This window comes from Bos javanicus, chromosome X, assembly GCF_032452875.1.
Source record: "Bos javanicus breed banteng chromosome X, ARS-OSU_banteng_1.0, whole genome shotgun sequence".
Lineage (NCBI taxonomy): Eukaryota > Metazoa > Chordata > Mammalia > Artiodactyla > Bovidae > Bos > Bos javanicus.
In genome coordinates, this window is record NC_083897.1 from 35,483,029 (window position 1) to 35,510,798 (window position 27,770).

The window sequence follows — 27,770 nt, forward strand, 5'->3', positions numbered from 1 at the left end:
CACATATGCACACACACAAAAGTATGCTTATATGATTGCAGTACAATAATGTTCATGAAGTCTGTGGTCTAGTTAATATTGTACTGTAATCATACCAGAATTCCTACTTGTGGAAGCTATATAAAGGGTTCACAGGGCTCTATATACTATTTTATGCATCTTCCCATGAGTTGATTGTTATTTAAAATAAAAAGTTTTTTAAAAGATAGCATCAATCAAAGCCTTTTCCATTTTCACTTAATATGCCCAGCATGCAAACAAAAAATTATCATGAATGAGATAAACTAAAATTCCCAAAGAAAACACAAACTAAAAAAAGTCCCAGATGCAATCCACATACTGGACATGCCAGCACAAACTATAAAATAATATGATTAACCTAAGAAAATAGATACAGTGGAAAATATCACACAATAGAACAGATATTCTAGAACTTAAAAAAGTAATAACTGGATTTTAGGAAGTAGTAACTATAACTGATATTTTAGGCCATCAGGAATCAATAAAGATATATGTAAGAGTCTAAATAAATGATTAACAAACAAATTATTTAACCTAAGATACAAAGATACATTGAGAGAGTCAATTCCTAGGCAGGTCGATAAGAAGTCTGGGGGTCTCCAAAGAGACAGGGTTCTGGAATTCTCAAGGAGGAAGAAAGGACAAACTTTTTTTCCTTCTACATTCCTTAGGATTACATAATAATAATGTATCCTGCTTGAGGACAGTTTCTGGAAAAAAAAAAAAAACTTTCTGGCTAATCCTGTTATCTTAAAATGTAAATTATGGGAGTGGGTCTAGTAAAGTCTTTACAACCTTCAGACATTCTTTGATTCACTGTAGTAAGTAATTAAAAAGTATATAATTCCATTGCTAACACTAGTGAGGACGTACTCTTTCTGCCCCCTTCTGATGTCTATGTCAGAAGCTTTCTCTATCCCTTTTATACTTTAATAAAACTCTATTACACAAAAGATCTGAGCAATCAAGCCTCATCTCTGGTCCCAGATTGAATTTTTCTCCTCCGGAGGCCAAAATTCCCATCATCTTCTGTGGTTCAGCAACAACCTTTCAATATTGTAGAACAAAGGGAATACAGCCAATATTCATAATAACTATAAAGAGTATAGTGAAAGTGTAGTCGCTCAGTCATGTCTGATTCTCTGCGACCCCATGGACTGTAGCCTACGAGACTCCTCCATCCATGGGATTTTCCAGGCAAGAGTGCTAGAGTGGGTTGCCATTTCCTTCTCCAGGGGATCTTCCTGATCCAGGGATTGAATCCAGGTCTCCCACATTGTAGGCAGATGTTTTACTGTCTGAGCCACCAGAGAAGTTCCATAAATGGAGTATAACCTTTAAAATTATGAATCACTGTATTGGACAACTCTAACTTATATAGCATTATATGAGAAATCTGTGCAGGTCAAGAAGCAACAGTTAGAACCAGACATGGAACAACAGACTGGTTCCAAATCAGGAAAGGAGTATGTCAAGGCTGTATATTGTCACCCTGTTCATTTAACTTATATGCAGAGTACATCATGCAAAATGCTGGGCTGGATGAAGCTCAAGCTGGAATCAAGATTTCCAGGAGAAATATCAATAACCTCAGATATGCATATGATACCAGCTTTATGGTAGAAAGCAAAGAGAAACCAAAGAGTCTCTTGATGAGAGTCAAAAGAGAGAGTGAAAAAGCTGGCTTAAAACTCAACCTTCAAAAACTAAGATCATGGCATTCGGTCCCATCACTTCATGGCAAAGAGATGAGGAAACGATAGAAACAGTGAGAGATTTTATTTTGGGGGGCTCCAAAATCACTGCAGATGGTGACTGCAGCCATGAAATTAAAAGATGCTTGCTCCTTGGAAGAAAAGCTATGACCAACCTAGACAGCATATTAAAAAGCAGAGACATTACTTTGCCAACAAAGTTCTGTCTAGTCAAAGCTATGGCTTTTTTTTCAGTCATCATGTATGGATGTGAGTTGGACCATAAAGAAATCTGAGCGCTGAAGAATTGATGCTTTTGAACTGTGGTGTTGGAGAAGACTCTTGAGAGTCCCTTGGACTGCAAGGAGATCCAACCAGTCCATCCTAAAGGAGATCAGTCCTGAATATTCACTGGAAGGACTGATACTGAAACTCCAAAACTTGGGCCACCTCATGCAAAGAACTGACTCATTGGAAAAGTCCCTGATGCTGGGAAAGATTGAAGGCAGGAGGAGAAGGGGACGACAGAGGATGAGATGGTTGGATGGCATCAGCAACTCAATGGACATGAGTTTGAGCAAGCTCCAGGAGTTGGTGATGGACAGGGAGGCCTGGCGTGCTGCAGTCCATGGGGTCGCAAAGAGTTGGAGACGACTGAGCGGCTGAATTGAACTATCAACTATACTTCAATTAAAAGATAATAGTAAGCCCCCCGACCTTTTCCCTGGCTGGCCACAGTGTCCTGCTTTCCATTACATATCCCCTCAAGTACCAACACAGTTTCTGGTGATACCCAAGAAAGATATATCCCAGATTTCTGCAGTAGATGATGATGATAAAAGTCTTCTTGGGCATTTGATGGCAAGAAATGTGCTGCTGATCTGGGCCTGAAGAAGGGCTCTCAAATGGTGGTGAATGAAGGTTCAGATGGGGGACACTCTGTCTATCATGTTCATCTCCATGTTCTTGGAGGTCAGCAGATGAACTGGCCTCCTGGTTAAGTGTGCTGTAGGGATAATTTTGCCATCTCTATGCAGTGATAAGGTTTACAAGTTCAAATATTCTACACAATATTTTTTTTTTGCCTGTGTAGGGAGATATTCAAAAATAATTTTAAAAACCTGTACATAATAAAAGACATTGCTGCATGGTCTGAAAAAAAAAAAAAAGATAATAAAATTTTTAACCTTATATGTGAGACACCAAAAGAGACACAGATGTATATAGAACAGTCTTTTGGACTCTGTGGGAGAAGGCGAGGGTGGGATGATTTGAGAGAATAGCACTGAAACATGTATATTATCATATGTGAAACAGCTCACCAGTCCAGGTTCGATCCATGAGACAGGATGCTCAGGGCTGGTGCACTGGGATGACCCAGAGGGATGGGATGGGGAGGGAGGTGGGAGGGGGCTCAGGATGGGGAACACATGTACACCCATGGCTGATTCATGCCAATGTATGGCAAAATCACTACAATATTGTAATTAGCCTTGAATTAAAATAAATAAATTTGAAAAAAGTTTTTAATACAAAAAATGTAATATATATAGATACAATGGAATATTCAGCTCAGTCGCTCAATCGTGTGGCCAACTCTTTGAGATCCTAAAGAGTCTCAAAGCATTCTTTGGACTACAGCATGCCAGGCTTCCCTCTCCATCACCAACTCCCAGAGCTTACTCAAACTCATGTCCATCGAGTTGGTGATGCCATTCAACCATCTCATCCTCTTTCATCCCCTTCTCCTCCTGCCTTCAATCATTCCCAGCATCAGGGTCTTTTCCAATGAGTCAGTTCTTCACATCAGGTAGCCAAATTATTGGAGCTTCAGCTGTAGCATCAGTCCTTCCAATGAATATTCAGGACTGATTTCCTTTAGGATGGACTGGTTGGATCTCCTTGCAGTCCAAGGGACTCTCAAGAGTCTTCTCCAACACCACAGTTCAAAAGCATCAATTCTTCAGCACTCAGCTTTCTTTATAGTCCAACTCTCACATCCATACATGACTACTGGAAAAACCATAGCTTAGACTAGACAGACCTTTGCTGGCAAAGTAATATCTCTGCTTTTTAATATGCTGTTTAGGTTTGTCATAGCTTTTCTTCAGTGGAATATTATTCAGCCATAAAAATAAGGAAATGTTGCCATATGCAACCACAAGGATAGATCTTGAGGGAATTATGCTAAGTGAAATAATCATGGAAAGAAAAATACCATATGATTTCACTTATACATAGAATCTAAAAAAACAAGCAAACAAGCTCACAGATACACAGAACAGATTGGGGACTTCTAGTAGCAGAGGTTGGGGGTAGGCAAAATTGTTGAAGGTAGTCAAAAGTTACAAACTTCTGGTTATAAAATAAGTAAGTCACAAGGGTGAAATGTACAGCATGGTGACTATAGTTAGTAATGCTGTATTGTATGTTTGAATGTTGCTAAGAGAGTAAATCTTAAAAGATCTCATCATAATAACAAAAAACCTGTAACTATGTGTTGATGAATGTTAACTAGACTTATTGTAGTGATCGTTTTGCAATATACACAAATGTTGAATCATTATGTTGTACACCTTAAACTAATATAATGTTGTGTGTCGATTATACCTCAATTTTAAAAAAGATAAAATGAAAACAAAGACTGCTAACAAGACTGACAAATAATGAAGAAGAGAAAACAAATACCAAATGTTAGGAATGAAAATGTGTATATCAATAAAGATACAAAAGAAACCAAAAATATGAGAGGATGTTATTTTTTAAAGACTTTATGTCAATAATTGTGAAAATTTAGAAGAATGGACAATTCATTAAAATATAACATAAAATTGATTAAAATTAGACAAATGTACAAATTATTTGAAAAAGGTTTTTCAAAAAAATTTAAGACATACAAAAGGTATATACAGCATATGAAACCATGATCAAGCTCATAAGGTATTAAGAAATGCAAATTAAAACTACTAAAAGTCTCTAAAATGTGCATATTATGATGGCTAAATTTTAAAAGCTTAACAGTACTAAGTGATGGAAAGAATGGAGAGTCACAGGAACCCCTATACACTGCTGGTAGACATTTAAATTGTTGCAAACATTTTGTAAAATTCCTTGGCAGTTTCTAATAAGTTGAATGTAGGCATACTCTATGACCCAGCAATCCCATTCCTAGTTATACAAACAATAGAAATGAATACATATGTTCAACAACAAATTGTAAATGAATATCTTACTAAACATTTTTCATACTATAAAATTAGACACAATAAAAATTCCATCATCAACAGTAGAATGGAAATATAAATTGTGGTTTATAGAATGGATTACTAAACAGCACTGAAAATTAATGAACTATAGCTAGTATAACAACATAAATGAATCTCAAAAACATTATATTGAGTGCTACAAGCCATATACAAGGGAGTATATATATTATACTGTATTATCCCACTTACTTTGAACTTTGAATAAAGTTCACAAACAGGTGCAACTAATCTGTAGCTTAAAAAATCAAGATATTAGTTGTCTTTGGGGAGGGGAGTGTGGACAGTGACTTAGAAAAGGTGTAAAGGCATGATTCAAGATGTTATTATTTTTTTTAATTTCCTGATCCAGATGGTGGTTACACAGGTTTGTACCTTTGAAAAATACTCATTGAGCAATGTACTTATGATTTTATTTTATCCTATATGTACTTCAAACAAAATTACTGAAGAGATCTGAATAAATGGCAACATAGAATGTTTCTGGCTGAGGAGAGCTAGTTAACTGAAAGATACCAATGTTCTCAAGTTTATTCATAATTCGATGAAATCCCAGTAAGTCTCAGCACCATTTTCTTAAAATAAAACTTGTCAAGTTTATTTTAAGGTTTATAAGAAATTGCTTGCAACTACCTAAAAAACTGTAAGAGGTCATTTGATCTAACAAAGAACAGAATATGCTATAAATCTAACAAAATAAAACATTGTAGTATTAGAATATTTTCATGTTGATAGGTTGATGCACGAAAACACTGGTAAAAGGAATTGCCTCCTAGGAGGAAAACTGGGTGGCTGTTTGGGTAAAATGAGAAGGAGACTTATTTTTCACTGTATACCACTTTTTACTCTTTCAATTATCATCTTTGCATAAGAGTTATTTATTCAAAAAGCAAATTTAAAAAACTAAAATTTAGTACTGAGGTAAAAATAGAAAAAAGAATCACTGTAATTAAACAGAGGGTCCCCCAAACAGATCCATATGTATATATAGGAATTTAGAGTAAGATGAAGGAACAATTTATGACCAATGAGGAAATTATAGACTATTCAATAAATTGCATTGAACTAATTGCAATCCATTTAGAAAAAAATTCATTGTGCACAATGGAATATAATGCTCCTACATGTAATTAACAATCGATGAATGTACTCTTGAGGCGGGGAAGAGTTTGCTAAGTAATGCCTAAAACTCATAAGCCATGAAAAGACAGAGTTTTAAGTACACACTAAAGTTCACTATAACAAAAAGACTTCATCTATAAAGTTAGAAATAAATAACAGACTCGGATTTGGAAACAAAATATTAACATTTCTAACACATAAGGAGCTATTTGAGTCAGAAAGTAAAAGATGTCACAAAATACAAAATTGTGCAAAGGATATGGACAAAAAATTAACAACAGAATATTACAAATGGATAGCAAGCATATAAACATATTCAACCTCAAGAGTAATCAGATAAATACACTTTAAAATAAGATGTTTTTTTCTAGAGTTCAACTCTAGAAAAATAAATGACCCAATCAAAAAATGGGCCAAAGATCTAAATAGACATTTCTCCAAAGAAGACATACAGATGGCTAACAAACACATGAAAAGATGCTCAACATCACTCATTATCAGAGAAATGCAAATCAAAACCACTATAAGATACCATTTCACACCAGTCAGAATGGCTGCGATCCAAAAGTCTACAAATAATAAATGCTGGAGAGGGTGTGGAGAAAAGGGAACCCTCTTACACTGTTGGTGGGAATGCAAACTAGTACAGCCACTATGGAGAACAGTATGGAGATTCCTTAAAAAACTGGAAATAGAACTGCCTTATGATCCAGCAATCCCACTGCTGGGCATACACACTGAGGAAACCAGAAGGGAAAGAGACATGTGTACCCCAATGTTCATCGCAGCACTGTTTATAATAGCCAGGACATGGAAACAACCTAGATGTCCATCAGCAGATGAATGGATAAGAAAGCAGTGGTACATATACACAATGGAGTATTACTCAGCCATTAAAAAGAATACATTTGAATCAGTTCTAATGAGATGGATGAAACTGGAGCCTATTATACAGAGTGAAGTAAGCCAGAAGGACAAACACCAATACAGTATACTAATGCATATATATGGAATTTAGAAAGATGGTAACGATAACCCTGTATACGAGACAGCAAAAGAGACACTGATGTATAGAACAGTCTTATGGACTCTGTGGGAGAGGGAGAGGGTGGGAAGATTTGGGAGAATGGCATTGAAACAAAAAAAAAAAAAGAAAAAAAGAAAATAAGATGTTTGCATTTTTAAAACTATAGAAGAATAATACATTAATTTAAAAGTTCAGTTCAGTCGCTCAGTTGTGTCCAACTCCTTGTGACCCCATGGCCTGTTAGCTCTTGTAAGACTCGGGGAAGAAAACAGGATTGCTAAAGACTGTGGTAGGAGCAAAATTTATTTTGTATATCATTATTTTATTTTTGAACCATGTAACTGAATTCATTTTCTCTGGGTCCCAGCACTTTTCCAGGACCAAATACTCTTCCATTATTCCTTATCTCAGTGCATGGTACCATCACCCATCCAACTGCAGAAATCAGAAACCTAGAAGTCATCTTTCACATCTCCCTCTTCAACACATTCTAAGCCTGGCATCATCGACTCAATGGGCATAAGTTTGCACAAACACCAGGAGACAGTTGAAGGACAGGGAAGCCTAGCATGCTGCAGTCCATGGGGTCACAAAGAGTCGGCCTCAATGGAGCAACTGAACAAAAACCTCTTTCAGAAACATTTGCTTCTCTTCACATGTTCCACCACAACCCTAGTGCAAGCTGTCATAAACTCATTCTTGACCATTTCACACAAGAAATATTTGCTAAGCATCTACCTTGAATCTGATCATAATAACTGGTTTACTGCAATCTACTTTTGTCTCCTTCTCATCCATTCTACATACTGTAGCCAAATTTAGCATTTCAAAATCTCATTTTGTCAGTAGCTCTCTCACCACTTTAAATACTTCAACAACTTCAGATTAATCTTAAGGAAATTTAAAATTATTAACCAAGGCACAGATTAACTGCATGGTCAGGTCCAAACTACTTCTTCAGCCCTATATTTACATTAGGCTCACATCTACCAATCTCAAATCACATGAGATCCCACAGTGCATCATGTTGTCTATCTGGCAAAGACATCATATTCCCATAAACTCAATACCCATTTTCCTAGAAAACTGTTAAAAAAATCAGAACAAATGGAAGACATTCTATAATAATGTATTTATAATCAAATATACTAATTATTTTAAATATAAACTGATTAAATGTTCTGATTAAGGGCAAATATTATCATACTGAATATACAAAAACTTTGTTACATACAAGATACTCATATAAAATATAAGGATGCATAAAGGTTGAAAATAAAAGAATGAAAACAGATACACTGAGACAGAAAAAGAGACACAGATGTATAGAACAGTATTTTGGACTTTGTGGGAGAGGGCAAGGGTGGGATAATATGGGAGAATGGCATTGAAACATGTAAATTATCACATGTGAAACGAATCGCCAGTCCAGATTCGATGCATGATACAGGGTGCTCGGAGCTGGTGCACTTGGATGACACAGAGGAATGGGATGCGGAGGGAGGTGGGAGGGGGGTTCAGGATGGGGAACACATGTACACCCATGGCAGACATACATTGGAGAAGGAAATGGCAACCCACTCCAGTGTTCCTGCCTGGAGAATCCCAGGGACGGGGGAGCCTGGTGAGCTGCCGTCTATGGGGTCGCACAGAGTAGGACACGACTGAAGTGACTTAGCAGTAGCATGGCAAAACCAATACAATATTGTAAAGTAAAAAAATAAATAAATAAAACTGAGATTTTAAAAAAAGAATAAAACAACAAAAAAAGAATACAATTAAAAAAAAAATACACCAAACAAAATTAATCAAAGGAAAGCTGGTGTGGCTAAATCAGTATCAGACAAAATAGACATTAAGGCAAAAGTCATAAGCAGCAATAAAGACACACTTCAGAATGATAAAAGATTCTATTCACCAGAAAGATATAACAATTCTAAATCTGTATGCAACAGTATTACATCAAAAGATATGAAGTAAGATACCAGATGAAGAAAAGCTACAAAAAACCACAATGAGAGACAAATACAAGATCTTACTGGGATATTTTCATACATCTTTCTCAGTAATGGATGGAATGGAAGAAGAAAAAAAAAATCAGTAAGGATACACCACATCTGAATAACATTAACAAATTGAACCTAACTGACATATGTGGAACACTATACTCAACAACTGCAGAATATATATTCTTTTCATAAACACATGGAATATTTGCATACACTGAACGTATTTTAGGCCAGAGGTCAGCAAACTTTCTGTAAAGGGTTTGATAATAAATACTTTAGGCTTGGTGAGCCTCATGAGATCATCATCACATATTTTTCTTTTAAACCACCTTGTAAATATATAAAAAACATTTTTTAATTGAGGATCATACAAAAATAGTCTAATAAGCAATTCTTGGCATGTGGACCATAATTTCCTGACCTCTTTTATAGATTGAGAAGCAACTCTCAACAATTTTCAAGGAACTGAAAATTCTATAGAGTATGTTCTCTGACCACAGTGTAATTAAGCAAGAAATAAATAATTAAATGACAATTAGAAAATCTCCATCATTTGAAAAATAAGAAATACACTTAATTTTAGGTTTTGGAGAGGAAGGGGATGATAGGAGGAAACTTTGGGAGATATAACATGTTCATTATATTTATTATTGTTTATTATCTTAATCATGGGTATATAAGTATTCTGAAACATACCAAATTGTACACATGTAATTTATTATATACCAATTTAGCTTCAATAAAGCTGTTAAAAATGGGGTGGGGGTAGAAATACACTTTCAAATAACCCTGGTTCTATGGGAAAATCACATTAAAAATTAGACAATATTTCAAACTGAATAATACTGAAAATAATACATACAAAAACTTGTGGACTACAGCTAAAGTTATGCTTAGAGGAACATTTGTGACCCTAAAAACATACATTAACAAAGAAGGAAAGTTGGAAATCACTGTGCTAAGCATCATCTTACTAAGTAAAACAAGAAAAGCCAATTAAACCCAAAGAAAGGAGAAAAAATTAAATTAGAAAGGCCAGAAATAAGTGAAACAGAAAAAAATATACAATGAAGGGGATCAACAAAACCAAACATTGTTTCTTTGAAAAAAATAAGAAAGTTGATAAACCTCTAGAAGGACCAATGAAGAAAAAACAGAAAGCACAAATAACATGTGAAATTTAAAAAGGATGTAAGCTCCAAGCATCCTGTATCCATTCATGTTGATGTATGGCAAAACCAATACAATATTGTAAAGTAATAAGCCTCCAATTAAAATAAATAAAAAAAAAGAAAAAAGAAAAAAAAATAAAAAGGATGTAAGCTACAGGTCCTACAGATGTTGAAAATATCATTAAGATACTACAAAAATTGTATGCTGTTAATTTGAAAATATAATTAAATGGTACAAATTTATAGCAAGGTTCAAGCTATCAAAATGGATTCAAATCAAAATAAAAAATCAGAACGGTACACAATATTAAAGAAATTGATCCTGTAACTTAAAACCCTTTCAAGGATGTCATCAAGATGGCAAAGTAGGAAAGACCAGGCTCAGTCTCTCCACAAAGTTCGACCACAAGCAGAAAAACTGAGTCACTATCTGATACCATTTACAAAAATTAACTCAAAATGGATTAAGGATTTAAATATAAGGCTTGAAACGGATAAACTCCTAGAAAAAAAATAAAGGTTAAAACCTTATTGACATTAGTCTTGGCAATGACTTTTTTTTTGTAATGTCACCAAAACCACAAAGCAACAAAAGCAAAAATGAAAAAGTGGGGCTCCACCAAATTAAAAAGCTTATGCACATGAAAAGAAATATTCAACAAAATAAAAAGGCAAATTGTACAATGGCAGAAAATATTTACAAATTGTGTATCTGACATGGAATTAATGTCCAAAATATATAAGGAACCCATACAGCTCAATAGCAAAAGAAAAATCAAATTAAAAAATAGAGGACTTCAACAGACATTTCTCCAATGAAAAAACACAAATGGCCAAAAGGTACATGAAGAGATGTTCAGCAACTCTAATCATTAAGGAAATGCAAATCAAAACCACAAGGAGATATCACCTCACATCTGTTAGTATATCAAAAAAGACAAGACAGACAAATGTTGGCATGGATGTGGAGAAAAGTGAAGCTTTGTGCACTGTTGGTGAGAATGTAAATTGTTTTGCCACTATGGAAGATAGTATGGAGGTTCCTCAAAAACTTAAAAATAGAACTACCATATGATCCAGCAATCTCATTTCTGCATATATCCAATGGAAATGAAATTACTCTTGAAGAGACACCTGCACTCCCATGTTCATTTGCAGCATTGGTCACAACAGTCAAGACATGGAAACTACCTAAGTTTTCCATCAACAGATGAATGGACAAAGAATATATGGTTTATACATAAAATGGGATATTATTCAGCATAAAAATGAAGGAAATTCTGCCATTTGTGACAACATGCTGCTGCTGCTGCTAAGTCGCTTCAGTCGTGTCCAACTCTGTGCGACCCCATAGATGGCAGCCCACCAGGCTTCCCCGTCCCTGGGATTCTCCAGGCAAGAACACTGGAGTGGGTTGCCATTTCCTTCTCCAATGCATGAAAGTGAAAAGTGAAAGTGAAGTCGCTCAATCGTGTCCGACTCCTAGCGACCCCATGGACTGCAGCCTACAAGGCCCCTCCATCCATGGGGTTTTCCAGGCAAGAGTACTGGAGTGTGACAACATGAGTGGACCTTAGAGACATAAGCTAAGTAAAATAACTCAGACAGAGAAAGACAAATGCTATATGATATGATTTATGGATGACTTTGCTTGACTCAGTGGTAAAGAATCCACCTGCAAATGCAGGAGACAAGGGTTTGATCCCTGGGTCGGGAAGATCCCCTGGAGTAGGAAATGGCAACCCACTCCAGTATTCTTGCCTAGATAATTCCATGAACAGAAGAGCCTGGCAGGCTACAGTCTATGGGGTTGCAAAAGAGTCGGACACAACTGAGCACACACACACACACACACACACACACACATGATTAATATGTGTAATCTAAATCATTGCACTAAGAGAAACAGATAGTAGAATGGTGTTTGGCTGGAACTTAAGGAAGGGGAACTGAGGAGATGGTTGTCAAAGGGTAAAGATTCAGTTATAGAAAGTTTTGAGATCTAAGGTACAGCATAGTGTCTATAGTTAACAATACTGTATTGTACACTTGAAAGTTGCTTTGAAAGGAGAGCTTTAATGTTCTCACCATAATAACAAAACAACAAAATGGTAATTTTGTGAGGTGAAGGATATGTTAATGAGTATTACATTGGCAACCATTTCACAATATATTCATGTATAAAACCACTGCATCATGCACTTTAAATTATGTGTTAATTATATCTCAATTAAAAAAAAAACATTTAAAAAGTTATACAATGGAGGCAAAAATATACCATAAAGAAAAGACAGCTTCTTCAATAAGTGGTGCTGGGAAAATTGGACAGGATGTAAAAGAATGAAATTAGAACATTCTGTAATGCAAAATGTTATGCAAAAAACAAACTCAAAATGGATTAAAGGCCTAAATGTAAGACCAGATACTATAAAACTCTTACAGGAAAACATAGGCAGAACATTTTGACATAAATCACTGCAATATATACTTTTGGATCTACATCCTAGAGTAATGGAAATAAAAACAAAAATAAACAAATGGGACCTAATTAAACTTAAAAACTTGCACAGCAAAGGAAAACAACCTACTGAATGGGAGAAAATATTTGCAAATGATGCAACCAACAAGGGATTAATCTCCAAAATATACTAGCAGCTCATAAAACTCAAAAACAAAAATCATAATAAAAAAATGGGCAGAAGACCTAAATAGACATTTCTGCAAAGACATACAGATAACCAAAAGGCACATGAAAAGATGCTCAATATCACTAATTAATAAAGAAACGCAAATCAAAACTATTATGAGGTATCAACTCACACCAGTCAGAATGGCCATCATCAAAAAGTCTACAAACTATAAATGATGGATAGGGTGTGAATAAGTGACCCCTCCTACCCTGTTGGTGGGAATGTAAATTGGTGCTGCCTACTATGGAGAACAGTATGCTGCTGCTGCTGCTAAGTTGCTTCCGTCATGTTCGACTCTGTGCGACCCCATAGACGGCAGCCCACCAGGCTCCCCAGTCCCTGGGATTCTCCAGGCAAGAACACTGGAGTGGGTTGCCATTTCCTTCTCCAATGTATGAAAGTGAAAAGAGAAAGTGAAGTCGCTCAGTCATGTCTGACTTTTAGCGACCCCATGGACTGAAGCCTACCAGGCTCCTCCATTGATGGGATTTTCCAGGCAAGAGTACTGGAGTGGGGTGCCATTGCCTTCTCCGGAAGAACAGTATGGAGGTTCCACAAAAAACTAAAAATAGAGCTACCATACAATCCTGCAATCTCACTCCTAGGCATATATCTGAAGAAAACCATAATTTGAAAAGATACATGCACCCCAATGTTCACTGCAGCACTATTTACAATAGCCAAGACATGGAAGCAACCCTATGTGTCCATCAACAGATGAATGGATAGACAGAGTGAGAAGATATTACTCAGCTATAAAAAAGAATGAAATAATACCATTTGCAGCCACATGGATAGACCTAGAGATTATCATAGTAAATGAAATCAGTTAGAGACAAAGATAAATAACATATGATTTCACTTACATGTGGAATCTAAAAAAAAAAAGTTCAAATGAAGTTATTTACAAAATAGACTCACAAACAAAAAACAAACCTATGGTTACCAAAGGGGAAAGGAGGGGGGAGGGATAAATTGGGAGATCGGGATTGACATATATACACTACTATATATAAAATGGGTAACTAATAAAGACCTACTGTATAGCACAGGAAACTATACTCAATATTTTATAATAACTTATGTGGGAAAAGAATCTGAGATAGAGATACATAGATATGTAACTGAATCACTTTGCTGTATACTGAAAACTAACACATTATAAATCAAATATACCTCAAAATATAAATTTTTAAAAAAGTAAGGCATTGATGACTTCACTATCACTTTCTACCAAACACTGAACAAAGATATAACATCATCCTTATACAGCCAAATCCACAGAATAAAACTGTATTCTGAGATCAGAATTTCATTCACAGCAAAATTTGACCAGAACATAAGGTATGGGGAGGGAGGAGGGAGGAGGGTTCAGGATGGGGAACACATGTATACCTGTGGCGGATTCATTTTGATATTTGGCAAAACTAATACAATTATGTAAAGTTTAAAAATAAAATAAAATTAAATAAATAAATAAAAATCTGTTAAAAAAAAAAAGAATAAAGATATATAAGCCTGCATTTCTAATAAAGCACCTTTGCTCCATCAAAAAAAAAAAAAAAAACAAAAGGCTTTACAGGCCAATACCTCTAACAAACATACATGTAAAATATTTAAACAAAACATTATTTAACCAAATCCAACAGTATATGAAAAGAATAATATGTTGTAACTATGTTGGATTCCTTTCAAGAATGCAAGCTTTAATATTTGAAAAATCAATATAATTCAAAATAATAGCCTTAAAGAGAAAATTCATATTATCATTTCAATTGGTGAATTTTATCAAATGCTTTTCATGCAATAGCCATTTCTAATTAAAACCATTAGCAAACTAGAAATGGAAAGAAACTTCTCTAATCTGATAAATCAACCAAAAATTTACAGCAAATGTCACACTTAATGGCAAAATGTCAAAGGCTTTTCCTTGCAGCATCCCCAGACTCAATGAATACTAACATACAAATGTTTTGTCAATGTAATTTTAATCTTGTCATATCTCCATGAATACATAGAATTATCCCCAATTTATACATTAGAAACTGAGTCTTACAGGTTCAGTTACTTGGCCATGGTCGAAAAACACATAAATGACTTTATAAATGTGAACTCTATGCCATTACTGCCTCTTTCAATACCAGTTACTCAGTTCCTTCTATATTATCTGTGATATGTACACCATCAACCATTTCTGCCCATTTTACTTTTAAATGGTGCCCCAAATGGGTCAAATTCTACCTTCCCATTGCTCCACTCCCATGCTATTGCCACAACACCAGCACAAACTACTCAGGCACAACCTCCTTACTCCACTTTTATTTAACTGTTTTCTTTGTTTTTACTTTTTTACTTTGAAATAACTTAAAATTTTCAATAACTTCCAATAAGAGAACATACTGGTTATCCAGAGTCATCAATTATAAACATTTGCCAAACTGTACCTCTCTCCAGTGGAGGTGTGGGTTGGTGGTGGCCTGCTGCAGAGTTGGGGGCACTGAGTGTAGCAGTATATGCATGGGACTTTTTGAAGGAGGTCACCCTTATCTTCCTTACCTCCACCATAGTTGGCCCCAGGTAAAGGCTGTATATTGTCACCCTGCTTATTTAACTTATATGCAGAGTACATCATGAGAAACGCTGGGCTGGATGAAGCACAGGCTGGAATCAAGATTGCTGGGAGAAATACCAATACTCTCAGATATGCAGGTGACACCACCCTTATGGCAGAAAGTGAAGAAGAACTAAAGAGCCTCTTGATGAAAGTGAAAGAGGAGAGTGAAAAAGTTGGCTTAAAGCTCAACATTCAGAAAACTAAGATTATGGCATCTGGTCCCATCACTTCATGGCAAACAGATGGGGAAACAGTGGAAACAGTGACAGACTTTTTTTGGGGGGAGGCTCCAAAATCACTGTAGAGGGTGACTACAGCCATGAAATTAAAAGACACTTACTCCTTGACAGGAGAGTTATGGTCAACTTAGACAGCATATTAAAAAGCAGAGACATTACTTTGCCAACAAAGGTCCATCTAGTTAAGACTATGGTTTTTCCAGTAGTCATGTATGGTATATGAGAGTTGGACTATAAAGAAAGCTGAGTGCCGAAGAACTGATGCTTTTGAACTGTGGTGTTGGAGAAGACTCTTGAGAATCCATCCCTTTGACTGCAAGATCCAACCAGTCCATCTTAAAGGAGATCCGTCCTGAGTGTTAACTGGAAGGACTGATGTTGAAGCTGAAACTCCAGTACTTTGGCCACCTGATGCACAGAACTGACTCATTTGAAAAGACCCTAATGCTGGGAAAGATTGAAGGCGGGAGAAGAAGGGGACAACAGAAGACAAGATGGTTGCATGGCATCAGAGACTCAATGGACATGAATTTGGGTAAACTCTGGGAGTTGGTGATGGACAGGGAGGCCTGACATGCTGCAGTCCATGGGGTCGCAAAGAGTCGGACATGACTGAGCAACTGAACTGAACTGACCTCTATATCTATAAATATTTCATTGCATGCTTCATAAAGAGCAGTATCATACTCTTATATTACTACTTACTGGGCTTCCCAGGTGGCACTATTTGTAAAGAATCTGCCTGCTAATGTAGGAGATGAGGGTTTGATCCCTGGGTCAGGAAGATCCCCTGGAGTAGGAAATGGCAACCCACTCCAGTATTCTTGCCTGGAAAATCCCATGGACAGAGGAGCCTGGTGGGCTAGAGTCCATGGGGTCAAAAGAGTCAGACATGACTGAGTACGTGCATACACACACATTACAACTTACATAGAATTATCAAAATGAAGAAATTTATCATTGATAAAATACTATTATCTAATATAGAGTCCATATTCAAATTCCACCAATTGTCCCAAAAATGTCCTTTACAGTTATTTTCCCAGTATAGGATCCAATCTAGTATCATATTCACATTTAGTTGTCATATCTCTTTATTCTCCTTTAATCTGGAATATTTCCTAAACTGTCTTTATTTTTCATGACATTGACATTTTTGAAGAAAAAAAGACCAGTTATTTTGTAGAATGTTTCTCAGTTTGAGTTTGTCTAATGTTTTTTCATGAATATACTGGGTTTATGGGGTTTTGGCAAGAACAGCACATAACCAATTTTGTGTCCTTTCTAATGTATCACAACAGGGAACACATGATTTTTTATGTTGTGATGTTAAGTTTGATCAATTTGCTAAAGTGGTGATTGCCAGGTTCTCCAGTGTAGTGCAATGCCCTTTAAATTGCTCTCCTGGTTTCTGATTTTATTTCCCCAGTTGGAAATCTGCCTGCACTAAAATCTCTGTATTCCTACTCTATGCCCCTATCTTGCCATCTTCTTAGAAAGGCTATCTTGAGTTGTCCCATCTAATTATGTGTCCTCTGTTTTCCTCTATCAAAGAATTTTGTGTTTCCTTCCTATTACTTCTCATAATTTTCAATTACTTTATTTGTGCAATTAACATCACATAGTCTATCTTCTCCTGTGCATGTGTGCTGTCACTTCAGTCATGTCCAACTCTTTGTGACCCCATGGACTGTAGCCCACCATGCTTTTCTGTCCATGGGATTCTCCAGGCAAGAATACTGGAATGGGTTGCCATGCCCTCTTCCAGGGGCTCTTCCTGACCCAGGGATCGAACTCACCTCTTTTATGTCTCCTCTATCTTCTCCTACTAGATTATAAATTCTTTTTTTTTTTTTTAGATTATAAATTCTATAAGAACAAGATCTTTGTTCTATTTAGTTCATTCCTTCATCTCCTGCTCCCTACATAATGCCTGGCATATAAGCAACCAAAAAATAGTGGTTGAGTAATTGAAAAGCTTTAAGGATGTTCAAAAACAGATCAAATTTTACCCTTTAACTAAAGAACTGGCATTTTAAGATATAGCATGGTATAGGAGAAAGATTCTGGAGTCATGCAGATGCAGGTGTGACCTTATATTTTCATCAAAGTGAAATTGGTCATATAGTCAGTTACTTTACTGATTGTGAGGATTAAATTCTTGTTAAGAAACTATAGTTAGGCTTAGTGTGTAAAGGAAGCTGCGGGGAAGACAGGGTTAATCTTCTGGGATTAAGAGATATTCAATCTTTACAAGAAGCACTCTAACATCAAACTGCTTAGGTTGCTATGTGTCCACAAGTACAGGTGAACTGATTAACTCCCAAAGGAAGTCAAGTCTTTCATAGTCAACTCTTCCCATTTTCACACTCAGCTCTTTTTTATAATTTTTAAATAATGTTTTTACACTCAGTTTTACTCTGTTCCAAGCCCCGTGGAAAGCTAATGGACAGGAAAGGAATGGAAAGGAATGGACAGGATTCTATCTCACTTCTAAGAAGTACTCCCATAATGAAAGTCAGTTTTTCCCAACTGGTAAGTATATGTTCATTGATGGTACTTTCTCTGTACACTCTGTCACTCCATTATATCCCTTATTTTAGGCAGTTTTGTATTCGTTATATATCTATGTGCCTGAGCTTAGCTCCTCCTAGATTTTTTTCAGAATATTAGTAATAATAATAAACAATATTGTTAGCAGCAAACATTACTATATTTCATTCAATCTAAGATGCCATTGATTTTGACACACCAATATTTTACATACGACAAAGAAAACAGAAGTGCCACCAAGTAAATAACAGTACATCACTGATAGGTAAGATTTGTCCTGAAATATTAAAATATGGGGAGAAAAATGTGCTTCTTAAAACTAAAGAAACGTGGTTTATATCAAGCACTGTTGTGAGCATTGTATTTTTATTAAATTATTTAAGCTGCATAACAACCCTCTGAGGGAGGTATACTTTCCTACCTCTTGATCAGTTCTCTCTGATCTTCAGTTTAGTTGCTCATTCGTATCTGACTCTTTGCGACCCCATGGACTGCAGCACGCCAGGCCTCTGTCCATCACCAACTCCTGGAGTTTACCCAAACTCATGTCCATTGAGTCTGTGATGCCTTCCAACCATCTCATCCTCTGTTGTCCCCTTCTCCTCTTGCCCTCAATCTTTCCCAGCATCAGGGTCTTTTAAAATGTCAGCTCTTCACATCAGGTGGCCAAAGTATTGGAATTTCAGCTTCAACATCAGTCCTTCCAGTGAACACCCAGGACTGATCTTTATCTTCTAAATACCTCTCTACTCTACTCACTTTTCTCCATGCCCTCTGAAACTGCCATGGAGTGAGACCCACTGCTATTTCTCTATCACCTAATTCTCCCTCCATATCTACTTTTGACTTCCTTGAAAGCTAATTCATTCTCTGCTGTCAGAATTACCTTAGAAAAGGCAAATTTTATCATATCTTTCCTTGTTTAAACCTTGGAAGCTGTCAGTTTTTATTCCAATCCCAAAGAAGACCAATGCCAAAAAATGTTCAAACTACCATACATTTGAACTCATTTCACATGCTAGCAAGGTTATGCTCAAAATCCTTCAAGCTAGGTTTCAGCAATACATGAACTTAGAACTTCCAGATGTACAAGCTGGGTTTAGAAAAGGCAGAGGAACCAGAGATCAAATTGTCAAGATTCATGGGATCACAGAGAAAGCCAGTGAGTTCCAGAAAAATATCTACTTCTGCTTCACTGACTATGCTAAAGCCTTTGATGCTGTAGATCACAAAAAAACTGTGGAAAATTCTTAAGGAGATGGGAGTACCAGATCACTTTACCTATTTCCTGCCAAACCTGTATGTGAGTTAAGAAGTAACAGTTAAAACCGGACATGGAATAACAGACTCGTTCATAATTGGGAAAGGTGTACGATGCTATATATTGTCACCCTGCTTGTTTAACTTATATGCAGAATACATCGTGCAAAATGCCAGGCTAGATGAATTATGAGCTAGAATCAAGATTGCCAGGAGAAATATCAACAACTTCAGATATGCAGATGATACCACTCTAATGGCAGAAAGTGAAGAGGAACTAAAGAGTCTCTTGAGGAGGGTGAAAGAAGAGAGTGAAAAACCTGACTTGAAGCTCAACATAAAAATCTAAGATCACAGCATCTGGTCCCATCATTTCATGGTAAATAGAAGGGGAAAAAGTGGAAGCAGTGACAGACTTTATTTTCTTGGGCTCCAAAATCACTGCAGATGCTGACTGCAGCCATGAAATTAAAAGATGTTTGCTCCTTGGAAGGAAAGCTATGACAAACCTAGACAGCAAAGACATCACTTTGCTAACAAAGGTCCTTCTAGTCAAAGCTATGGTTTTTCTGGTAGTCATGTATGGATGTAAGAGTTGGACCATAAAGAAGGCTGAACACTGAAGAACTGATGCCTTCAAATTGTGGTGCTGGAGGAGACTCTTGAGAGTCACTTAGATAGCAAGGAGATCAAGCCAGACAATCCTAAAGGAAATCAACTCTGAATAGTCTTGGAAGGACTGATGCTGAAGCTGAAGCTGCAAAACTTTGACCATGTGATGCGAAGAACTGTCTCATTGGAAAAGACCCTGATGCTGGGAAAGACAGAAGGCAGGAGGAGAAGGGGGAGACAGAGGATAAGATAGTTGGATGGCATCAATGACTGAATGGACATGAGTTTGAGCAAACTCTGAGAGATAGTGAAGGAAAGGGAAACCTACTGTGCTGCAGTCCATGAGGTCACAAAGAGTCAGCACAATGTAGCAACTGAAGAACAACAAGTATTCTAAGAGTTCACTAACTCATATCCCCTTCCAACTCAGAACTCAGACTAAAAAACATGCACCTTGTCGACTGTGGTGTCCTGCCTCCCATCCAAAGAGCTACTCTCAATAGAGGTCCCTGGGGCTGCAGGCAGAAAGATGAAGGATTGGAAGATTTGTAGTCTGTCCCCAAGATGCAGGATTTACAAACAGGAATATGCAATGCACACTGTTTGGCCAACCTCCCTGTATTTAAAAATGGGAAATCTGGAGACTGGACACAAAAACAGAGGAAAGTTATCTTTATATTCATCAATTTCAGCTTCCAGCTGCCACTCAGCAAATAACTAGGAGCATTATAGCATGGTTATGGCCCAGGATCCCCAAATACTTCTGAGACTATACCACTTATTGACATATCTGAAGAGGCATTCAGAAAGGAGAGGGAAATCGCTCCCACAGTAGAGAGGAGACTGAGTTCTAAGACTATTTACTTTTTTCTGTTGGGATATTAATGCAGCTAAAATGCCACTTATGACAATGAGATACTTTTTGCAAACACATGGCATAGATACACCCACTCCAGAAGAGCAAGACAGTTTCTTTCTCAAAATTGAGAAAAATGGATTGAATAGCAGTGGTCACCAACGTTTTTGGCACCAGGGCTTGGTTTCATGCAAGACAATTTTTTCATGGAGGGGGGTGGGATTATTCAAGCAGAAAGCACATTTCATATTATATTTATTATGTCCCCACTGATCTGATAGAAGGCGGAGCTCAGGCTATAATTAGAGTTAGGGGAGAGAGAAGGGTGTGGCTGTAAATGCAAATGGAAAAGCTTAGCTTTCCCGTGGCTGCTTACCTCCTGCTGTGCAGCGTGGGTTCCTACCTTGCCAGGAATAGGTGCCTGTCCATAGCCTGGAGGCTGGGGACCCCTGAAGAAAGGAATCAGGGTGAAACAATACAGACGGCTTTATGGAAGGCGGTCTTGGGGTGCTGCTCCAAGTTGAGTGCCTTTCGGTTGGACGCCATGGAGTCCTCATACATGATGGCGCCGCCCTTCTCCTCCCACCAGCGGCACGAGAAGTCCATCTTAGAGTGTTCACATAAGTAGGGCACACAGGACAGCACCACAACCTGCCCGCTTGCATCTCCAGCAGGTTGGGCACCACCTCCTCAAGGCCAACCACCTAGATGGATCCGTTGTTGGCCACGCTGGGCAGGACGTTCGTTTGGGGGGTGGGGGGAGGAGGGACTTAAAGCAGTGGTTACTCCCATGCAAGCTTGGCTGCCACCTACCGGCTGACTGCAAAATCAGCAGAAGCGACCACGGAGGTACGCGGATGAGGGTGCAGTTGGCCTGAGCAGAGGTGGCTGTTGTATAGGGATGGTGAGGAGGGCTGTGGGATATTGACAAGCGGACTAGCGTTGGGGACGTTGGAGACACAGAGAGGCCCTGCTGGATCCTCTGTCCCTGAATGGGCATGGGTGCCTGGGGAGCCAGCAAGGACTCACTGTGGCCCACCCTGGAATGTTGTTTCTTGTGAATTTGCTGTCACCTTTCTGATGAGCAGGTGCCCTATGGTCCTAACTACAAGGACATCTGTGCCCACAGTGGACCCAGGGGTCTTGGGTTGTCATGACCACAGCATCTGAATCAAAGAGGTCTGAAGCAATGGCTTGCCAGAAAGAATGATCTGGGTCCCCTGTACAAGTAGGGGAGGGGTAGTCAGGGAACTCTCTGTGGAACCTCCTTTTTTTCCCCCATATTTGTAAACATTTTATTTTATTTTAATTAATTTATTTATTTTAATTGAAGTCTAATTACTTTACAATATTGTGGTGGTTTTGCCATACATCAACATGAATTAGCCACAGGTGCACTTGTGTCCCCCCATCCTGAAACCCCCTCCCACCTCCCTCTCCATCCCATCCTTCAGGGTCATCCCAGTGCAGTGGCCCTGAGCACCCTGTCTCATGCATCAAACTTAGACTGGCAATCTATTTCACATATGATAATATACATGTTTCAATGCTATTCTCTCAAATCACCCCACCCTCGCCTTCTCCCACAGAGTCCAAAAGTCTGTTCTTTATGTCTGTGTCTCTTTTGCTGTCTTACACATAGGGTCGTTGTTACCATCTTTCTAAATTTCATATATATGCGTTAGTATACTGTATTGGTGTTTCTCTTTCTGACTTACTTCACTCTGTGTAACAGGCTCCAGGTTCATCCAGCTCATTAGAACTGACTCAAATGTGTTCTTTTTTATAGCTGAGTAATATTCCATTGTGTATATGCACCACAACTTCCTTATCCATTTTCTGCTGATGGACATCTAGGTTGCTTTCATGTCCTAACTATTGTAAACAGTGCTGCGATGAACATTGGGGTACACGTGTCTCTCTCAATTCTGGTTTCCTCAGTGTGTATGCCCAGCAGTGGGATAGCTGGGTAGTATGGCAGTTCTATTTCCAGTATTTTAAGGAATCTCCACACTGTTCTCCAGAGTGGCTATACCAGTCTGCATTCTCACAAACAGTGTAAGAGGGTTCCCTTTTCTCCAAACCCTCTCCAGCCTTTATTGTTTGTAGAGTTTTTGATGGCAGGCATTCTGACTGGCCGTTGTGAGATGGTACCTCATTGTGGTTTTGATTTGCATTTCTCTGATAATGAGTGATGTTGAGTATCTTTTCATGTGTTTATTAGCCATCTGCATGTGTTCTTTGCAGAAATATCTGTTTGGTTCTTGGTTTCCTTTTATATTTTACTCTGCTATAACTTTTTCAATAAAATTAGTTTTGCTTCTTCTAATTTTAACTCTGGTTTTAATCACTTAATCATCCATTTTCGTTCGGCAGGACTGCTTTTCATGAAGGCCTCATGGTCTGTTTCAAGGCATTCTGCATCAGCCTCTTCACCCTCAGGCTCGCAGGCTACTAGTCCAGGCAGCACGATCACATCAAGCAAAGGGGTTCTCCTCTTGGACTTAATGGCACTGTGTGTGGTTCACATGTTCATGGGTGCATCACCCACCTGCTCTTTATCTATGCCCAGGGCGATCACCTCTGCGCCCTCAGCAACATTTGGGCTGGCCCTGCTCCCAGCTCAGGCATCATTCCCATGTCTCCATCAGTTTAAATCTGAAGCCAATACTCTCCTCTCCCTTTTATTTTCTTGTTCTCCATATTGCCCTCCACTGGGTGCCATTCAAGTATTTGTTTCTGACTCCATGTTGGGCGTTTTCAGTTATTCTGAACTCTTTGCAACCCTGGTATAAATCCCACTTGATCATTGTTTATGATCCTTTAATGTATTGTTAATTTCATTACATACATTTATATTGTATTATCGGCCTCCTAGGTTTGTGCAGTGGTAAAGAATCTGCCTGCCAATGCAGGAGACGCTTCAATCCCTGGGTCAGGAAGATCCTCTGGAGGTGGAAATGGCAACCCACTCCAGTATTCTTGACTGGGAAATCGCACAGACAGAGGAGCCTGGCAGACTACAGTCCATAGGGTCACAAAAAAGTTGGACATGACTGCAGCAACTGAGCACATATTCTATTATGGCAAAGGTGAAAACACCACCTTTGCCACAACAGCAACCAGAAAAATTTACTCCAAAAATAAATCAGTACAAAACAAGTCTGTTTCAGAATTAAAGAAAAGTACAGAAAAGAAGACTTTACATGAATTTTAAACCCTATTTTAAAATATAAAAGAAATAAATCCATCATTGGCCACATAGCCCCAGTCTGCCACCCCCTCCCACCAGGGAGCACCACTGAGACATCTGGGTCCTGGACCACACCCAGATTTGCCGGTTTGATTAATTGGTGTCCATTCTTGTATTTTACGTGTCCAGCTGGGCATCCAACTTCTCTATAACAAATTGCTGCTTTGAATTCCCGACAATGCATCTGCCTCTACCCCAGGTCTGACTCCATAGTGGATCCATTTCTTCTACTTTAACCTTTGTGTTTTACTGCATTCACTACAAGTTAATCACTAAAAGGATATTGCCTATAACTTAAAGTATACATAATGGCTCATCTCCAACATCTCTGCCTCCTGTGCTTGAGTGTTAAGTTAAAATACCTTTGTTTAAGCTCACAGGAAGTATCCTGACAAGGCACACCAGTGAATGACTACAGAAAAGAAGAAATGAACACATCCTCTCTGAAGTCTAGCTGGAACTAGGAAATATTTACAACAACTCATCATCTTTCCTACTTTACTGCCTCACCTCTCCCTCTTTGATCTATTAAAAAAAAAAAAAAATCACCCAACCCCCACAGGATGGTTCTTTGGGATACTAGTCAACCATCTTCTTGGTTTGCTGGCTTTTGAAATAAGGCAGCTCTTCCTTCCCCTAACAGCTCTTCTCTCGATTCATTGTCTTGTGCAATGGTGAACAGTAAGAGCTTGGATTCAGCAACACTGGTGCCACTACCGCCACTGAAACCTCTCAAAGCATGGTTTCTAGTTATCCATCTAATTTACACTCTGCACAGATCTGTGCTTCATGTCAATCTGTGAGGCAATAAGCTGAATGTTCCTGGGGCAGCCATCCAAAGGGACACCACTGTACAGTTTCATAGCTTTTGGTGGATCTGCATTCCACTCAGAGAGCACTTCAGCTATTTGGAAACTGTAACCTACGGGCAGTATGGCGCAGCCGCCTTCTTTAGAATTCCAAATTCCGCTAAGGGTTTTTGAGTATTAGCAGTGGGACACTCCAAAATCTGGTGGTGTCAAATGTCCACATTTGCTGGTGTTAAATGTCCCGATTTGACACTAGCAATTCACCAGTATCCACACCAGCACCACCTTCAAATCTCTGTCCAAAAGGTCACAATGCCATTTGTCAGGAAATTGTTTTGGCCTGCTATAGGTCACTGGCCGGTTCCTACTGCCACCACCTGCTGGGTGCAGGTGATGGCCAGCTGGATTGTGGATGGATCCACTACCTGGGTTCACTTCTAGAGTAGCTTACACTCCACCACACCAGGGCTAATGCCCAGAAGATGCCAATGGACCCCCCCTAGGGTCACTCCAGATGCAGCAGTGCACAGCCAATGATACTGGGCAGATTCTCTGGGTCCGCCTTTGTTCACTCCAGACACGGATATGATGCTCGGTAGATTCCAATGGGTCCCCGCCTTGTTTCACTCTAGAGATGGCCACAGTAGCCCTGCTGCCAGGGCTGCTCATTTGGCTACTCCGGAAGCATCCAGGGTATGGCCCCTGCCACAGCAGCCTCACCAGGTCTGTTTCAGCTAAATGATGTCACCTAGACATCAGTCAGGGCGGGCAGGGAACTGGTGTCAGCTGGAGCCTATGAGTCTGTGAGCATTGATGTGTCACTTCTGATGTTCTTTGGGTTTTTACAGTGCAGTCTCCTCCCATGGCTGCTAGATATGCTCCTAGCCAGTTGTGGGTGTGGGGTGGGGCAGCAAGTCTGCCCTCAATGTGAAAGTTGCTCAGTCATGTCTGACTCTTCGCAACCCCATGGACTATACAATCCACAGAACTCTCCAGGCTAGAATACTGGAGAAGGTAGCCTTTCCCTTCTCTAGGGGATCTTCCCAACCCAGGTCTCCTGCATTGCAGGTGGATTCTTTGTCAGCTGAGCCACAAGGGAAGCCCAAGAATACTGGAGTGGGTAACCTATCCTTTCTCCAGGGGATCTTCCTGACCCAGGAATCGAATCAGGATCTCCTGCACTTCAGGCAGATTTTTTACCAACTGCCTTCAATAGAAACAGAGAAAGCTTTTGATAAAATTCAACATCCATTTATGATAAGAACTCTCCAGAAAGCCAGCAAAGAAGCAAAATACCTCAACATAATAAAGGCCGTATATGACCAACCAGCAAACATCATATACAATGGTGAAAAACTGAAGGCATTTCCTTTAAGATCAGGAACAAGACAAGGATTGCCATTCTCCCAACATGAACCTGGTGACTGACTTTTTTCACATTCCTAGTCTCTCTTCCACCTAGTTTCACAAAAATTCTCTCCTGCTGAGGTAACCATTGCTGCCCATCTGTCCTACAGAAATTTCTTTACTATCAGTCTGGGGCCCCAGTTTTAGGCAAGTCCAATATTCCTGCCTTCACAGTCAAAAATATCTGCTTGCCTCACCCAACCTGAGTGGATCCATGTCTCCATTGCTTCACAACTAAAAGTGATACCCATATACTGATATATGAATGTTAGAATCTATGATTACAGATTAAGGATGGAAAACTAATCAGTGAAAACTCTTTATAACCATGGTCTCAAACAGTGAGTAGTCACTTTTTTGGGAAAAAAAAAAAAAAAACATTAGTATACATCTAAATGAAAATAAATTTGAGCAAACTCCAGGAGATAGTGAAGGGAAGATAGGGACACCTGGAATGCTGCAGTGCATGAGGTCACAAAAACTTGGCCACGACTTGGCAACTGAACAACAAGCCATCTAAAAATTCCAAGGGATCATCATGTCAAGTTAGCACTGTAGGTTCACATGGGAAAAACATCCTGTCTAAGCTCCAAACATAAAATATAGTAATGACAGCTAAATTACAAAACATACTTTTAATATAAAAATATAGCCATAATCGCTTAAAATAGTAAATAAGAGAAAAAGAGGAACATGTTCATAGAGCTGAAACAAAAAAATAAAAAGAAACTTAGCAACAGAGGAGACTAAAGTCACTCACCTACTAGGAAACACACAGAGGCATCCAGGAGCTCGACTCCTATGGGGATAACATAAACCAATAGTATTGAATGTGTGGCAGTATAGTGAAGTTAGGTCATGCCAGGAAATCATGAGGTGAGGCAGGGATTTCCTGTCTATGCAGAGTGACTTTTCATATGCTATGATGACTGTAGCAGCTCAGCTTGGCAACTAGGGTATTGCCAAAGTGGTAGGAAGTAGTAGCTACTTCCTATCAGTAGCTATCAAACCAAGACTTGCATCACACCACCCACTGGCTTGAAAATTAGACCTTTGATATCCTCATGGAACAATAGCTCAAGCTGCCAACATAAGAACTGGTCCTGAACTGGGGATTGAACAAATAAAACATAATCCAGCAAGAATTAAAACGGATAAGAAAAGCAGAC

General features: G+C 38.5%; 1 protein-coding gene and 1 pseudogene across 2 annotated transcripts in view; both read right to left on the bottom strand.

Moving 5' to 3' along the window:
- GABRA3 (gamma-aminobutyric acid type A receptor subunit alpha3) overlaps positions 1–27,770 on the bottom strand; it is a 241,699-nt gene that overhangs the window by 185,997 nt on the left and 27,932 nt on the right. The window lies entirely within an intron of this gene.
- The window catches only part of LOC133242548 (transcriptional repressor p66 alpha-like), a 33,817-nt pseudogene continuing 27,561 nt past the window's right edge, over positions 21,515–27,770 (bottom strand).